Here is a 17712-nt window from a genome sequence, read left to right on the forward strand (position 1 = left end):
ATAAAACTAGAGGGAATGGATCTCTCACGGAGGCTTACAAAAAACTGATTCTTCCGCGCAGCATTGACAGCTACAACAGGTAAAGGAGAGGAAGTGACAGTCATATTGAAAATACCCTCCGCCACACGCCGTGACGTAGTGTGCGGACTGTGCATGTAGATGTATAAGACTGCCACAACATCTAGGTTCCGTCAGAAACACGCGCCATTACTGCGATATCTGCGACGCGTATTTGTGGCTTGTAGACGGCGCGTCGTTTTTCCGTGGGATGTAAATGAGGAACATCCTTCAATCAAGAGCCACGTCATCTTGGAAGTGAAGCTGCGTTCCTACGCGAATGCTACGGCCGTATCCTGTTCCTCGTGGCACGTGGGGAAAGATGGCCTACACCGGCGCCGGGCGGCAAGGTTATACACAGGACGACGCGGACAATTAGTTGCGCAACGCGGTCACATCTAATGACCGCCCCTCGCTGCCGTTCCGTGTTTTGGGTGGTGTTCTGCGTCTGGGTCCTCAGACTTGTGTTTTGTGGAACATAGCGTCAACTTCAGTTCGCTTTCATTACCTGTCTCGTGTAGTTTGTCTCAATGACAGAATACTTATCATGCTTACCGTGTCTTCTAATCTTATGATCTGTCTTGGAGCGTTGTAGGATGGTCACTATCATCTACTACAATTTACTGTAAAATCAGAAACCTGATGGCGTCAACACTAGTAAAAAGAATGTACATAAATTAGTAAGAAACCCCTGTGTCATTTGGTAGTATACAGGCAGCACACCGCTTTGCCGGTCGTTGTCGGATTTGCAGACCTGGGTTCCGACGCTGCACATTCAGATATGTCGCCAACTGGCACCACGTGGCTCAGTGGACCTCATTCGAATCCTCCCACTAAGCAAAATCGCTGGTGGTTCTGAGAATTGTACTTCAGTCAGCGAAAGAAAACTAGGGAAAAAATCGTGTTTAGATAGGAGGGAGTGCGATGAACAGCATATTACAAATCCTGTTTGTTGGGGTGTAAACGTGGGACTGGGGGTGCATTTAAAGGTCATGTTTTATGTTTTTCTTGATTATCTCTAAATCCCCAGCTTCTAGCAAAATTTTTTCCAAATAAATAATTAAATTAGATTAAATGTCCTACACAAAAGTTCCTACTCATCTTTTCGCTTGGACTAACAGTTTCCGTGTTGTAAAGGATGGTAAAACCACAGATTATTCAAAATAGTATTTTAATGGTATAAAATTAATAGTAACTGTAAAGTGAAATTGGTTTTAGAACAAAGCTTAAATGTGTGTACCATATTTAAGTGCAATGTAGCCTTATTAAGGGATTAATTCTGTTATACTGGTGTATTAGGGTGCAGGGAAGGAGGAGGTGTTCTTAAGATAGAAGTGTGAGCAAAGACCGGTCGTTAGATTGCGATTCACGCACATTCCTCCTTCAAAGGTCTGCAAATTGAAGGTCGAGGAGAGGAGACGAACCCCTATTCTTATTCTGTCCACACTACTACGTCACAAGAAGCAACTATAGAGTGTTTATAAAATTATATCATCAGTTCCGCAGCGCGCCTTATGAATCACTGACGACTCAGTGCACAGTCATACTCAAAACACTACACGAAGTTCAAAAATGAGTTACTAATAATACTGACACCGGAAATGATCATGCACAGAATGTACGTAAATCTCTGCACACTCTTCTGCATTGCTAGCGGGGGAACTGGTTCTTAGTCATCCTGCGCGGCAGTCGCAACGTCCTTACGCGAAATGCAGCTTCCCTCCACGACAAGGAAAATCGGTATTTGTGGTAAGGTGTTATGGGAATCTTAAACTAACCTACGCCAAGGACAAAACACACGCCCATGTCCGAGGGAGGACTCGAACCTTTGACTGTGGGAGCCGCCCGGACCGTGCGCCCAAGGCAGCGCGGCTACCCCGCGAGGCCGCACGACGAGCGCTGCCCGCCTTTCCGTTTACAGACGGATAATACCTTCCCAGTATTTCCTGTACAGTCATTTTATGTGAGTAGACAAAATAATTTTTCTGAGTTTGTGTATATATAATGCAGTTATTTAGAGGTTATTAAGTGAGTACTTATTTGCAGTTGAGCTTTTACGTAAAATGGGTCTTACACGCAAGCTCAACAGCTGGAGTTGTCAGCTGTCTATGACAGTGAAAAGTCTATCCTAAGTGTACCTTTCTATCAATATGTATTCGACAACGGCGATTTAAGTGTCTCCACTGTCAATGGCTGGAACAGGTTTCACAGCATGAGTGACATCATCCTGTCCTGAGCTCTCCCAATGTGTGAAGAGACCCAGAGGATTAAATTGTCTCCCTGTGCAACCCACGTATGTCACCTAGATTTTAATTAACTTCATTTGTTTCAGCAGGAATCAAGCAGGTTACTGTTCTAGAACTGAACACTAGCAGTACCATCCCATCATTCGTATTCACATCGACATTGAAAGATATAACGTGGTGAGCGACTCCACTCAGTGCTGCCCGCCCTACACGTTCCAGGAATTTCCGAATGCGAGAGATTTATGCAGTCTATCAATAACACAGATAATGGTGAGAGACGCGCAGTAAATTTCTGGTCATTACAATTCAACACCAAGTGACTAAAACACGGCTACACAACTTTACAATATGCTGTCAACAATAGCCAGCAGTAACGTGCCACATTTATCAGTCCAGTCTCTTTCCTAGTTCACACAACTAAGATAAATCGAAAAATAATGTTTTCACTACTGGCGACATGGTTTTAATCTCGGTATGAGTACCCATTTTTGTAGGCATATACACGCTTCCCACTCTACACCGCATTTGTAAACTATTTCTCATTTAATGATAAAATATACCTACAAAAAGAAGGCTTAGCCATGGGTAACAACATGTCAGGCATTCTACCTGACATTTTCATCAGCCACTTAGAAAATAAATTTTTTGAAGGGAAAAATGAACTTCCTGAAGAAAAAATTATTAAAGAAAATACGTGAATGACACTCTACTTCTATTTGATGACACCAGAGATCAACTGAATGAACATTAAAACGAAGTTCATAATTGAAAATGAAAGAAATCAAGCTATAAATTTCTTAGACCTCACAGTTGCTAATGAACAACAAAAATATAATTGTTACATTTACCAACAAAAAATTAGTTCAGATGGCTCTGAGCACTATGGGACTTAACATCTGAGGTCGTCAATCCCCTAGCACTTAGAACCATTTAAATCTGACTAACCTAAGGACATTACACACATCCATGATCGAGGCACGATTCGAACCTGCGACCGTACCAGCAGCGCGGTTCCAGACTGAAGTGCCTAGAGCCGCTCGTCCACAAAGGCCGGCTAGGAAAAGGTAATTCCATGCCTATGGAGAAGCTGAAGTACTGTCCGAATGATTTTTGGTATCAGCAAAATTACAATGAACAAAACACGGATACTTCGTAACATTCCAGAAATGGCAGTCTAAATGGAACTGCGGATCAGCGACGTCTAAAGTTTATCGAGACAGGCTAAAACAAAGTTGAAACGGCAAAATTTCCTACCAGTGGTTTAGCGACTCACAGGCTGACGTATTAACTGATAATCTGAAGACAGGTGAAACTCTGACGGCTCTTTTTACGCATCAAGATAATACGATATCGATTTCCATTTTGCGAATCTGGATTAACATCAGCTGTTTGCGAGCCATGAAAAGTTGTGCCTTGTCAGGGCTCCAATCGGTGTTTCCCGCTAGTCGCGAGTGGTCATCTTAACCACTTTGTAACCTCCCCACAAAATAATTTAGTGTAACTTCCCAACAAAATAAAATAATATGAATAATATTCTCATTTAGCGAAACTACCCAACAAATATAATACAATGTGACAAACCTACAACCTTTCAATAATTGACAGTCAAGTTAACCTGGTAAATCTTGGACGTCAGCAATGCTGCGTCATGGCCCTGATACATCATTCTGAATAAACTGAAAAATCTTACCTTAATTAGATCGCCGGATAACGCGTATATATCTGCTCCTATAAGAAATTTTTCCTGGCGCAGCTAAGTACAATGCTGGCCGATAGATTTGTCTTATATAAAAGGGAAGAACTGATTTTTCTTTTCAATAATCGGGATGGCCAAGGATTGGAGAAATTATTGAATTGTTTGATTTGAGATTAATGTCAAAAGTTACTTTTTATGAGAAAGATTATTATTAACAGATCTTGTTTTTAAACATTTACATGGGACTTGATTAACAATACTACATATGTGCGAGGCTGCTTTTACCTTATCCTATAACGCTCAGGCTCTGCCATCGCTGCACACGACCGGCCCAGCCAACACGATTCACCAGACCAGACTGCTCGCTACCAACAACTAACTGCTACTGTTCCTACCGCAGTCAATACTACTCTTTGGTCTCACATTCTCTTCTAGCTTACATATCGCAGGCAGCGGGTGAGCAATACATCGAAATTACATCAGCTCGTGTGCGCTAGCAACAAGTTCTCTAATTATGGACTTCTTACATAACCCTCCACTGGGGGGCAAAAATTTGGCAGCGATGGTGAGTCAATTGGACTTGCCACGAGCAACAAATTTTTCTATAATCTATTTAGTTTACTAAGGCTACAATCACAGAGTATATACATCATTGATAAGTGGAGAACATATTAAGAAATTAGACAAAGTGCACATGCACTAAGTAAAAAACATATTCAGAAATGACAAAGTATATACGCAATGAGTACAAAATATATTAACAAAAGAGTGCACACGCATTGAGTATAAAACATCATTTTACAAGAATTTAAATGCACTGTATAAGCCTTTACTATTTTACAGGAACTGGGAAAGGAATGGGAAGGATTGCATCATGGTTGTAGCACAGTAGGTTGCACGTAGCTGCTCTGAAAGTCCATATCTTTCTACAGAAGCACAACACCAAGTGAGACAATCTGAAGTTCTCTTCCCTGAAGTATTTATCAGTGTAGCCAAGACACTGAAATGTTGTATTAATATTCAATGTTATCATTTTGGTAGTACATTAGGTACACCAAACAGTAGGACCATAATAACATCTCCATCGTTCAAGGTGGTGGACAGCTTGATATGTCAACACCATATTCTTGTAGAATCCATACTCTTACAGCAATGTAGAATTAGTGCAAAAACCAATATAGTGCTCCATGATCATGAGGATGGACAGGATAAACGGATATTGCAGTAATTAGGTCAGAAGGTGAAGGACACATTAAGTTTTATGCTAGTCATCATAGAATTACACTAGTGTATCAACCGATATGAACAATATTGAGTATTACGAAATACTATTCATAACTCATCTGACTGAATCAGTGGCATCCATTGGCGAGTTACAAAGTATTCATATAGCGTTACAAAACATTATTCAGTGTTATTCACAAGTCAATCAGTGGCATTCATTGGCCAGTTACAAAGTATTCATATAGTGTTACAAAACATTATTCAGTGTTATTCACAAGTCATCATTTAAAACAGGAGCTATTGAGTTACTGACATTCATTGGCTAGTTACAAAGTATTCATATAGTGTTACAAAACATTATTCAGTGTTATTCACAAGTCAATCAGTGGCATTCATTGGCCAGTTACAAAGTATTCATATAGAGTTACAAAACATTATTCAGTATTATTCACAAGTCATCATTTAAAACAGGAGTTATTGAGTGTAGCATCAAGTTACTGGTCTTTATATACGATTTTATGTAAGTGACATAAGACATATTTAAAATGTAAGACATTGGAACTATTACTCAAGGTCGGTAGTCCAATAATACATAGACGTAATGGAATCAATACACAGAAAATTTGCATTATCTTTAGGCCTAAAAATATATCTTAACCTGGTAGCATTATTTAGTTGTATACTGGTAATAGTTGGGACTTGTAATAATTTTTTTTTGGCAATTCATTGCACTGGGATCGATAATTAATTGCTGGGGCAAGATAATATTTGCTTTTGACTTATTGCTGGAAATAAGGATTATTAACGTCATTCGTCATGAGTCAGCTGTAGCAAGGTTATGAAACAAGTACAGTATATGTGATCACATTCATAAATGATAGACACAACTGGGTAAAAAAATGCAAGTACTAGAACAGGTTTAATAACTAACTACTTATAGCATATTATGTCACGAAAAGCTTCTCCTGGAAAAAATACAAAATGGATTATTGAACTGAAAGAAGAAATGCATATTATGCTGAAAAGTAGTGAACTTCGAATTAACAGGTAATGAAACGTGTACATGATATGTATGTACTCTAGCTGTCTTTCCCAAAACATTCAGTCATTATACTATGCGACATAAGACATACTGTCAAAAGGAACTGCAACAAATACTTAATTAACTACATAGCATTTCTTAACTAACAGTAAATATATAAACTTCATCATTATCATCATCTGCAAAGAGAAACTTCATTATTCATATTAGCATATTCTTCATATAACTATTCATCATCATTTATCATCATCTGCAAAAAATAGACACTTCATTATGCATATTCATATTACCATTTACTTCATACAATTATTCATTATCATTCATTACTTCATATAGTATAGAGTTTCTTACTTCTAGCATATTTCATCACTAAAATTAACATCTGTAGTTCTGTCTGACAGTCTGCATCAATCGCCTTGTATTCTGAAAGAAAAATAATTAGTCAAGACTGCTATCATACGATGTGTACAGTATATTCTGGTTAATGCTTGTTAATTCTGATCCATTTACTCTTCATGACAAGATATTGCATTTTCTTTCCTTCATTCTGATGGTAAAATTCCCATTTCATAGTAAACCACTGAGGTTGTTTAATTCATTTCTTTTACACGGTATTGCTTTCTGAAAAATGATGAATAAGGATTAATATCTTGCATTTAATTCATATATCCATTATATAAAAACTTGTTTCTAGTAAGCATACAGCATAGCATGACAGAAAAAATATTAGGTCAAAAACATAGAGAATTTTCAAGTGCAAAAAATGTATACACAGTATCATAATGTAGTGCCAAAAAAACCTAGAATAGGCAAAATATCATGACAGAAAACGTATTAGGTTAAAAATATAGACAGTTTTCAAGTGCAAAAAATGTACACACTGTATCATAATGTAGTAGCAAAAAATGTAAAATAGTCAAGATGTTGAGATATCACAATGAAAAATGTCAAAGTCTACTGTTGTTTGTTACATCTTAAAGATTTCATAGTGCATACAGACACAAATTCTACTTTCGATAGGAAAAAAATCATACATACACAAAAAATCCAAAATGTGCACGGTGTCTGATAAGCTTACATATCACAGGCAGCGCGTGAGCAATACATCTAAATTACATCAGCTCGTGTGCGCTAGCAACAAGTTCTCTAATTATGGACCTCTTACAACTTGGCTATCCGAGTTCCAGGACAGATTCAAATTGTCATGGAGTCCACAAACCTTACCACGCATGTCTCGTGACAAAATACTTTGACACCATTTTAGCCCGAGAAGGTACGGCTGCATTTTTTATCGTTAGAATGTCTGTGTTTATAATGTCTGTATAAACACAGACATTCTTACTATCAATAATATATCAAGACAGGATTGCTTGTACAAGCTGAAAGAGATCAACCAACAACACTGGGCAGAAAAGGTCTCATTATAAATATGCGTAGTCACTTACTAGCCGTTGAGGAATAATTCCCCGCCCTCTGTATCGCAGTCAACGTATATATTGGCTCAGACAACACATCAAAGGTGTTGTTTCTGTCCAGTGCACTTGATAAGGGGATACATCGGCGCCTCATAAAACGCCCATAACGGACTAAGTGGAATGACTGGACCTTGGAGCGAGGGAGAACTTCATCTTTCATTGCACACAAAGTTTTATTCATGAAAACAATGAATTCAAACAACAATTATAATGAAAAATTTTGCCAACTGAATGCTTACCAGATATCTAAACAGGCACAAGATTCCCTTGAGACACTAATTCTGATACAGATACAATTAGTGAAAACAACAAACTAGGATTAGATAACAGTTTCCTGAAGTGCTTGTTCTTATAGTGATTACTAGTTCAACGTCAGAGGGCAGCAGACGATTTACGCTAATGCAGCTTTCATGGGATTATTGTGCCATGAATAAGAGTCGACTGATAGGAATCGATCGTTACAGATCGAAAGGCAAAAGCCAATTTACGTTAATGCAAACTTCATGGGATTGTAGTCACGCGAGTACAATAAAATGCTTTCAGTGTTAAGTATCTCAAGGACTAGTCTGAAGCATTCTGAATAGTGATAAAATTGACTTACAGACAGTGGACAACACGCTTGCTAAATGCATTCGTAACTGAATAGACAGAATAAGCACGCGTATGTCTTTCATCTTAATACAGCTTACTCCTGAAAAGGAGAGGCAATAATTACATATACAGAAATTCATTACGTTTATTGATCTTGGACCAGTAAACGACGCTTATCTTGTAAATGTATCTGACCGAAAAAAAGCGGTTCTAGCTGCTCAGTCCGGAAGCGCCCGACTGCTACGGACGCAGGTTCGAATCCTGCCTCGGGCATTGATGTTTTTCATGTCCTTAGGTTAGTTAAGTTTAAGTAGTTCTAAGTTCTACCCTGATGACCTCAGACGTTAAGTCCCATAGTTCTCAGAGCCATTTGAACCATTTGATATAAATGTATCTGAGCTGCAGGCGCCAACCAGACAAATAGAGTGAGGTATTCAAGTCTCAGATCGACTTTGTTTCACATATACCCCCTCAAACAGCATTAATCTCACAACGGGAAACTGTTATTGAGTGTACCTGGAGCATAAACGAAACGTCAGATTCGACTAAATAAGAAAGACACGAAACGGGCCAAAGGCGTATGTCAAATGCCCAACCCAGGTTCAGGGAGGCAACAAACCGTAAGAAATTATGATGCAATAAATCAAGCGTCCCTGTACGATAACGAACACGCTACAAGTTAAACTCTTTAAATAAATAATCCTATCCTAATGAACCCAAGAAAGTGCACTTAGAACGCTATAAGAAAAAAAAAAACAAGATCAAACTAATACCAAAACTAGTTAAATAAATTGTCACTACCTCCAAGCAGTAACCAAATCACACTTCAACCAAAGGTGTTTTAAACAAGCAATTCAAATCAAACTAGCGTAAAATTACCTCAAGAAAAGGCATAAAATGATAAAATAGACTTTCATTAATTATACATCCTTGATGGACCCAAACATTCAAGACTCCGCAGAAAGATCTGGCGGAGTGACCATACATTGGTGCAGTGGTCTGTTCAATTATATACAGTGCTTTCTGAAACAGACTATACACTAAGACTAAGAAATAATACACAGTAAGTCCCATGGTTTAAGTGGTAAACCAGAATATCAATGCAATCAGACGTCAACATGAATTACTGGAGTCGGAATGGCACAACAAGTTTGGTAGCGCCGTATCACAAGATAAATTGTGCACAGAGTTTCGTGTTTGAGAATGAACCAGTAATCTGTCTCAGGTTCATCACAATTGCAACACGGAGGACAGTAAACGTGTCCCCAACGAATGACATAAATACAATGATGTTACCTTATTATGTCAGTTGAAGTCCTTGTCCAAGAGCACCAGAGAGGCAGGTCACGAGTCAGAATGCCCAACAACATATAATCCGATAATGGCCAACAACCTTTTTCGTTACGAATTCCATCCCAAAACGCGCTCAACGCTGCCGGCTCCAACTATAATGGACGTTTTCATAGCTACAGTCTTCGCCGCCAGGGTTGTTTCTCCTGTCTACAACCAATCGCGGACGCATCACGAGCGCCGAAAGAGTAAGATCTCTGAAGGAGAGTCGGTAGGACGGAAGCTGGCAGGGTCCAGCACGTACGCTGATCAGCCAGAACATTAAGACCTCCTACCTACCGTCGATATAAACCCGTCCAGGGGACAACAGCGTCGCATGGCCACGAATGACTCCTTGTCAGACACACGCAAGTTGTATGTAGTGTCAGTGTGCCTACTGTCCCTGTGTAGAATGGGGAGGCGGGCGTCTATCTGAGTTTGGCCGAGGGCAGATTGTGATGGCCCGACACGGGGATTTCGGAAACTGTACGACTGGTCAGTGTTCGAGGGGTGCTGTGGTGAGTGTCTTCAACATGTGGTGAAACCAAGGTGAAACCACGTCCCGTCGTGGGTTGTTGAAGATGATGTTTGTTTTGAGATGCGGTCAACTGCGTGGTCATCAGCGCCCGTACAAAGACCCAATCTTACACAGTCCAACCGGGGGATTGGGCGGCCACTCTTCATCACATATGTCTGACGTAGGCTGGGGCAGACTGGTAAAGCAAGACAAGCGGCGAACTGTGGCAGAGCTAACATCAGGCTTCAATGTTGGGCAGAGTACAAGTACTCGTAAGTCTAAACACACAGTGCACCGATCACTTCTAACGTGGGCAACCGACGACCCATGCATGTGCCAATGTTAACACTACAACATCAACAACTGCGACTTAAATGGACACGCGACCATCGGCTCTGGACGTTGGCGCATTGGCAGAGTGTTGTATGGTGCGCTGAATCCCGACACCTTCTTCATCACGATGATGGGAGAGCGCGAACCCGTGGTCTTCAAGAGCAACTGGTCTTTGACATCTCTACTGTGGGGCAAGAGACAATCTGTCTGCCGCTCCATTATGCTGCAGGAACATTCACTTGGGCATGGTGACGGTCAAGGTGTATCGTACACTGGCTGCGGACCACGTTCACCACTTCATGACGATTATGTTTCCCGACGGCAGTGGCACTTTTCAGCGCATTCGTAGCTCTTGGTCTCGCGGTCGCACTGTTGCTTCCCGAGCGTGGGGTCCCGGGCTAGATTCTCGGCGGGGTCAGGGATTTTGACCTGCCACGAGATGACTGAGTGTTTGTGTTGTCCTTACCATTTCATCATCATCATTCCTCACAATTGCGAGATTGGACTGAGCAAATTTGTACAGGTGCTGCTGAGTGCCCCACAAACCAAACATCATCATCATTTTTCAGCGAAATTCAGTTGATGTGTTGGCCCTCGAAGTCGTCAGATCTGAAACCGACTGAACATATTGAGACATGGTACTTAGGGAAAGGCAGGATTCGGTGTGGATGGGGCCTAATTAGTTACTGTTGGTTTCTCAGATTTTTTGTGATCACATACACTTTATTTGGAAACAATTGCAAATAAAGTTGACAGTAAGGAACAATTATTCAGTTTGGCTATTAAGACACAATGTCTAGTTAAAGAAAAATCTTAAGCAGGTTGCACTCACGGCTGAAGGCCTTCTTGACTAGAAATTCAAATTACTTGTCGGTTAAAGGCCCAGTAGTAATAACTCAAAAAAACAACTTGATGGCTGAAGGCCTGGATAGCAAATTTTTGAGAAGCAATTAAACTTCTTCGAGAGAGATTTTAAGAACAATCATCAACATTTCACTGTTAAGATATTTTGTGTAATTAAAATTTCTTAAGACAAGTTACACTCACGGATGAAGGCTGTATTAACAAGAAATTCAAACTCTTTGTCGGCTGAAGGCACAAACAGTAATAATTCAAAATTTTTTTTCAAAAAACGATCATTTCAGTCTGCACAAATCAAGAGAGAAGTGGGCTTCATGCAGTGCTCCAAGGATCGACCTGGGAAAGTCGCTCAACTTCATAAACGATGAAACAGGTAGCCAAGAGTTGTATTCACTTTACCGGTTGGCACTCAAACTAGTGGCAGTTGAAACACTCTTGCAAAATCTACACATCTGACAACCAATGCAATGATGGAATAACCCAGGCAAGGCGGAACTGGCGGACAGCACTGCGTCTTCAGAATCTGGTGTTTAGAACATCAATAAGCAGAAGGGACCACTACGACCAAAATAGTCCAAAAGAAACAAAATATCCGAACCACAATCAAGGAGGCTGTCGAACTACACGCCTTACCGGTCAGCAGCGACAAGCCGAGGAAAGGTACACTGCCGCAAAAATAAGCCAACCTCCAGTGCAGGTAACTGGGGCGTTAGCGGCCATCAAACGTCCTGTGTCCAGTGGACAATGAGGTTGTGGCCCTCGCAACTATAGCGTCTCGATCCATCAGTGCCTGCATGCCGCCAGCTTTCCGGCATGTCCTCACGCTGCCGGACCTCACTGCTGCCCCATCCCAACCGAACTCCCCGACACACTCCGACCCGGAAAACTTGACGTCCTTCCAAAGATAGTACCATCGTACTAGATATCGATAACCAATGCTGCTGCCATTTGCAGATAAACAACGCTAGCAAACGTAGTGGTGCCAGTAAACACAAGAAGAAAACGAGACGCCACTATCCCTATTAACCTACCAATGGCAACAACGCGAGCCGCAACATGTCTCACATATGTGGAATGTGATTGAACATGGTGTCAGAGATAACCGCCCCCCTCCCTAAGTTTTGCGGGAATTAAGTGACACGTGTATGCACATATGGTGACAACTCCCTCCAACAACCTACCAAGGCTTCATTGCTTAAATGCCACAATGCATCACCAATTTTACTTGTGCCAAAGGTATCACCAATTATGTAAGGTGTCGTAATGTTCTAGGTGATCAATGTATAGTCACCATCAAGCCGACACACTGGGAGTGCTATGTGTGAATGTCATGGGCACACCTACCAACATGCCCTGTCAAACAAATCCCAACCCTACATTGGTAACACACTTATTTTGCTCCATCTCACATTCCGCACCTGTCACTCCTTTTCTATTTGTATCCTCTATCAGATAATAATATTCTCCCCTCTGCAAATTCTTCAAACATACTTGCAAATCCTATACAATTCCCTAACAAAAGAAACCTCACAGTCACGTCAAGTCTCTCCAATCCTGGACTGCTGCGGCACCAACATCAATATCCACATGCCTTCCACCTAGAACCAACGCTACATCCTCCATATTAAAGAAACAGCAGGAACCCGCAAGGTACGTAGGAGATATTCTTTGAATTTTGAAGGCTAACAAAATAGCTACTATCGGAAGTAAATCTGTGAGATGGGATCGTGAGGTATCTTGGATAGCCCAGTCGGCAGGGCATCTTCCCGTGAATGGGAAAGATCCCAGTCCCCCTCGGGCACATAGTTTCAACCAGCCAGGAAATATCAACAGGTTCCCTCTTTTTAATGCAAAAGCCCACGCTAACATTCACATATCCTACCAATGTAACCCTAGTCCCTATATCCTTTCGTTAGATTATTGCTCCTATTTTCCTCCCAGACTCTTGATCACAACCAACTTACCCTCACTGCTTTCTGTTCCAGCACCTTCATATCGAACACTCCTCGAAGTCCAGCACCAAACTTTCCTCCTCCTCTGATCCATCCATCGGCATTGATCCTCATCCATTTTCACTTCTTTCCAAACATGCTTTTGATATCAATGATTCTATCCACAATTTATTCGCTAGAAAATCTGACGTGTGTTTAGGCAGTGTCTTCATTTCGCATCCCACTGCTCTGTACAGTTGGTCGCGCGCTTAACTTATTCCTGTCGTTTCTTATTTTCGAATCTGATAAAAAGGTAACAGTATGGGACTCTGGGTCCGCCATGTTGCAAAACATTTTAATGTATTTATTCGCAAACTAGTTTGAACCACAATATAGCATCATCAGTGTTTTTCAAATTCTAAAACACACAAAAACAGAATATTTATAAACATGATAAAACATTATTAGATGTGTATTGCTTGACTCCAAATATCGTATTCTGTGAATAGTTTCATGGTACCTCATTTACCTTAAGTCACAGTATGGTTTTTAGGTTTGTTGGCGTTCCTTCGGCATAAGATATGCCATTTTCAACTGTAGGAATGGCTGTTATATAATTATGAAAAAGTGAGCTTATATACGTCAACGTATACCATTGGGAATTGCGTTAGTGTTGTGGATATAGTTTTGGTGGTCACTAGGTTGTTGCGTAATTTGTCATGTACTCACGTTCGTTACTCGGCGTTTCCATATTTGTTTGACAACTGCCACTGATACAGTTGCAGATGAAATTTGTATGCCGAAGAAACGACAACAAAAACACAGAAAATACACAGGAAATAACGGCAACAAATATAAAATCCTTTCTGTGGCTTAAAGCAAATAAGAAATTGTGAAGCTATTCACAGAATACACTATTCTGAACCAAACAGTACGTATATAATAACGTTTATAACGACGCCAATTTTTGAATATTTTAGAATTAAAAAAAACTCTGATCATGGTGATATTGTCGTTGTAACTAGTTTGGGAATAAACAAGTAAAAATAAAATTGTTTGTCATCAAGGCGGGCCTACAACCTCATATTGTCGTTTTTATGCAAACACTGAGCAATGGAAGAGTTTCAAGATAAAATTATTGTTTCAGGATAAAATGATTGCTAGAAACAGTTGAAAAATATTCATCCTGTGAAGAGGCTGTGTCATGTAAACGATCATTAAGCCTAGACGCACAAAGAGTGGAGACTCGTTCGATCCAGTGCATTTTAATCAATGATGATTAAGTTTAATTTTTAACACATCATGTCAAGTAAAAAAAGGACCCTGGTTTTTCCATAAACCGGTCGTGCCAAGTGGCACTTCCACGATAAAAAAAGCCTTGAGGATATGAATGTGCCGTATTCTTCACAGTTCCTATCACAGGTTTATAAGGGTTCAGAGGGAACTTAGAAGATAATGATTCTTTAAGGAACCCATACTCGGAAATGTATCGTTCGCATGTGAAATAAGTTTGAAGATCGAATCACACTCAAATTCCACGCATGTCTGCTTGCATACATGGGAAGCAGTAAGCTCTGACCTCTGCGCTCTACAGGAATCATCAACGTGGGCAGTGCTTCGAAAACTTATCGTTGGGTTCTGTTCTACATAATGACTGACGCTTCTTCAAAGCCGAAAGTGGTTCGCGTTCGTGGAGCACCGCATTGAACCCTCCAGTTTACGAACGTAGCAGTTTCTTCCGGTCGTTGTAGTCGGAAGAAGTATACAGAGCGGGGACCGACTATGGAACACTCTTCACAATTTGTGTGCATACGGTGGAGCGGGAGATTTTACAGTGATTCGGTATTCAAATATATTTTATTTACAAACGATACGTTTCTGGACATTGGTTCTCCATCAAAAGTCCTCTCTACAGCATCCAGAAGCCTGTAATAGCAATTGTAAAACAAAATCTACTAAAGGATCCACATTATCTGGATTGGCAGGAGCACCGGGGAGGGTCAGAGAGGAAAAATGTAGGGCAAAACAAACAATTGTCGTGTATCATAGATGTTGAGGACACTGGTCGTAGCGTGTACATAGAAAACGGCACAGGGCAGAAGTAAATGAAAAATGGTATGACGCCAGTAGAAGCCCTGATGGCTGGTGGAGTGTGCAGACAGGCACAAAGAAGTCGTGGTGTTTATCGAAGAGCTGTGACAGGCTTGTGGATTCCGGTCTATTGAGGCAAAGCTTTGATGGCTGCTAGATTGACGGGAGGAGACACAATGCGAAGACTGATTTGGCTGCTGGGGCGTGTTCCAGGACCGCCCACCACTGTGCGTGCGTGGTGGCGCGCCCGCGGAAGTGCAGTGCGTCCCTCGCCTGCGGCAGAGCAACACGGTAAGCGAAGCTGGCGAGTCCAGCCACATTCATGAAGCATCACTATCGCGAAACGTTTTGTACATTTATCTAGCAATGTTAAGATTTTAACAGGTGAAAACCAAGAATTGACCAAGAAGGAAACTAGTATAGTAGATCTATTAGAGGTAACAAAGTTCTTTTGATTTGTCAACTTTGACATACAGCTGAGAAGAATGCAACATCGATATTTTTCAGACAGCACACTGAAGTGCTTCGAAAGCTACATCATAAACAGCCTATTGCGAACAGTTTGAGTCGTGATACGACGTCCTGTGGCTGCAGGAAAAGCATTATTCAACATGGTGGCGTTGCCGTGAAGATCCGTAGGTAGCGGTCATCCACTGCAGTCGTAGCCCTTGGGCGGACTGAGCGAGGCATATCATCGACAGTTCCTGTCTCTCTGTATTTCTTCCATGTCCGAACAACATCGCTTTGGTTCACTCGGAGACGCCCGGGCACTTCCGTTGTTGAGAGTCCTTCCTGGCACAAAGTTACAATGCGGATGCGATCGAACAGCGGTATTGACCGTCTAGGCATGGTTGAACCACAGACAACACGAGCCGTTTACCTCCTTCCTGGTGGAATGACTGGAACTGATCGGCTGACGGACCCCCTCCATCTAATAGGGATAGGGGCTGCATGGTTGTTTACATCTTTTGGCGGGTTTAGTGGCATCTCTGAACAGTCAAAGGGACTGTGTCTGCAATACAATATACACAGTCAACGTCTATCTTCCTGAGTTCTGGGAGCTGGGGTGATTCAAAACTTTTTTGATGTGTATATCTTGAAGGTGTGTTGTAACGTGGATAATAAATAGACTTAATTAGTTACATTGAGTCTGTCTATTTGCCAGTTTAGAGTAATATTTTAGGTAACTTGTTTTCTTTTGCAGTTCTAAGCCTGGTCAGGTTAGTTCAAAGAGACTAAATTATGAAGCCTAACTTCTAGACAAGGAAATCAGACATTGTGGCACGTACTTTAGAATTTTGAGTACAAAATCGGTGAATATGTGCATATTGGGAAATTAGCTCGTGCTTTCTTTACAGTGCAGACATGTGTGACTTCATTTATTGATTTGAGTCTTGGAGTTGTTTTGATGTAGTATCCTCACTATCAATGTAAACGACGTACTTTTGCACTGCCTATGTATTTGCAGATATTTTAGAATTTTTAAACATCTTACTTAGGGAAAATAATTACTTTGCAACTCCGTTGTGGTTTACCACCATTGGTCAGCCTACAAACTGCTGTTATTGAACATAGTCTTCAGTAGGCCTTTGTAATTTGTAATAATAGTAATAAAATCCAATCAGTAGCATCGTTTATATTTTTTCTGGTGAGTAGCACAACACATTACGTTTGCCCCTACTAAAATGTTGCTTGAGGACAATTTTCACCATCACAGTCAAAACACACTATTTCATCGCAAAAACCGGTGTAAAATGCTATAGTTCACTTAGCTCAAACAGTCGCTGTTTAGTAGGAAGAGGCTACTAATCAAATGACGTTAATATAGCCTCATGAATGCTGATTTAGGCCATACTGGTTCCAGCACGATTTCAGCTGACCTGTTTTGAGAAATTGATTCTGTAAAAGAATTTGGACGTATATTTATTCCTTGCAGGTCTACCTCCTACACTCTCTCTTTCTCTCTCTCTCTCTCTCTCTCTCTCTCTCTCTCTCTCTCACACACACACACACACACACACAACAATGCACACTAGTGCGACATGTGCAACTGCAGTGGAATCAGAGAATTGACGGATCAGCACAGCAATACCATGAATACTGCGACCTGATAGTGTAACCCGAGAAACGGTCGCGTGTGCGAGGCTCCTCTTGTTAAGAGCCAAAGCTGAGAACCAGAGAACCGACGCCTCCACACCATGCCTGGTGGACCTGCAAGTGCTACTAGAGAACAGGAACGTCTGCTGGAGACATGAACACAAGGAAGAACGTCCAATTTCCAGACCATGCGTGCAGATAAATTTACGTATTGGACGATTG

General features: G+C 41.0%; 1 protein-coding gene across 2 annotated transcripts in view; it reads left to right on the plus strand.

Moving 5' to 3' along the window:
- The window catches only part of LOC126278393 (protein borderless), a 470529-nt gene that overhangs the window by 66204 nt on the left and 386613 nt on the right, over positions 1-17712 (plus strand). The window contains exon 2 of one of the 2 annotated variants that reach the window (XM_049978493.1): positions 15607-15684. The exons of the other annotated variant lie outside the window; for it this stretch is intronic. The gene's annotated coding sequence lies outside the window, so the exon portion shown is untranslated. The remainder of the gene's footprint in view (positions 1-15606; positions 15685-17712) is intronic. 2 annotated transcript variants of the gene reach the window in all.

Source organism: Schistocerca gregaria, chromosome 6 (genome assembly GCF_023897955.1).
Source record: "Schistocerca gregaria isolate iqSchGreg1 chromosome 6, iqSchGreg1.2, whole genome shotgun sequence".
NCBI classification, from domain to species: Eukaryota; Metazoa; Arthropoda; class Insecta; order Orthoptera; family Acrididae; genus Schistocerca; species Schistocerca gregaria.